Raw genomic sequence first — 1329 nt, 5'->3', positions numbered from 1 at the left:
GGACATCTCAGCAAAGTATTTACCTCCTGTACAGCTTAGAGAGGGGAGCAATTTGCTAGGAATAGGCAGGTCTTTCCCACTGCAAAGACACCTGCTCACCCATGCTGCTTATCAAGCTTTGGATCCAGAGCTAATGTCCAAAACAGGTGGCCCCACCTGGGATCTGATCAGTGATCAGGCAGCCCTTTCATGACTTAAAGCAGGATCTGGACTGGTATAGTTAATATATTATGCTCCAGAATGGTATTCCATGACTTTCATCGTCCAGAGAAGACATAAAACTAAGGATAGATCTGCTGTGGCAACTTAGCTCCTGAGACGGGAATTTTTCAAGCACGGGAGAGTCCTGACAAGCCTCTCATTTAAGTACTCTATTCTCCCTGCTTCTGTCCCCCTTGCAGTTTCACTTCTGTGTTGCATTCTTACTTCCTGTCCAAAACCAATGTTGTGTTGCTACCTGTGCTTCAAGGGCTGTGGGGCTCCACCTTAGAAGAGGTGGATGTACTTCATTACTGGGTAAAGTAATTTTTGAATAGACAGTTTGTACCATGAGTAGGGAACCTCTGTGATGAAAGCTGTTATGTATATCCACATTATAGCAATGCCCCCGTACATATTCATAGCTCATACTTATTCATACCACCCTTATCTCCCACCAGGCTATCATTAACATTCCCTGGAGGCTGATTATTAACCTGCCTACACCCCCATTTCAACCTGAAGTAAGAATTATTCTGCAAAGATCCAACCCAGCATTTTGTTAGCTTCTGGGGAGATGAATACAGTCCGCAAAGCATTTGTATAGTTTCTTTAGAGGCAGGGTGACTTTTACAGCTAATTCCACAGTATGTTTTACAGCTTATATTCCAGTTTTAAGAGCTTAAGCTCCATAGATAACCTGCATTAAGACCCTGCCTCATGAATTAGTCATTAGAAAATGTCAGTCAAAAATTTGGCTTCAGATCTGCCTATTAAATGCTTTGGGGATGTCTAATAACATGCAGCCAGTTCACTGCCTGGTATAGTCCCACTCCTTGCACTGAGACCACACTGCCATGTTACTGTTACAGTCACCTACCCTGGATCTGGCGGGGGCAACATTATTTCCCCAGGGCTTCCTGAGTGCCTGTAAGTCTGCCCATAGGGCCAGTCTGACCTCTGTTGCAGCTTTCCATCATGCCACCATTGCCTATGTGGTAATGTCCTTATGTTCTGGGGTATCATGATATTCTGATGCAGGGCTGCATGGTGGCTCCATTGTCCTATGTGGAACATTGTTGTGTTGCTTTGTTGCACTGTATCTTGACATCATCCTGGTGCAGGATTCCT

The sequence above is a fragment of the Alligator mississippiensis genome, chromosome 14, assembly GCF_030867095.1.
Source record: "Alligator mississippiensis isolate rAllMis1 chromosome 14, rAllMis1, whole genome shotgun sequence".
Classification (NCBI taxonomy): domain Eukaryota; kingdom Metazoa; phylum Chordata; order Crocodylia; family Alligatoridae; genus Alligator; species Alligator mississippiensis.
The sequence above is the reverse complement of the archived record's forward strand: the minus strand, read 5'-3'. Positions refer to the sequence as shown.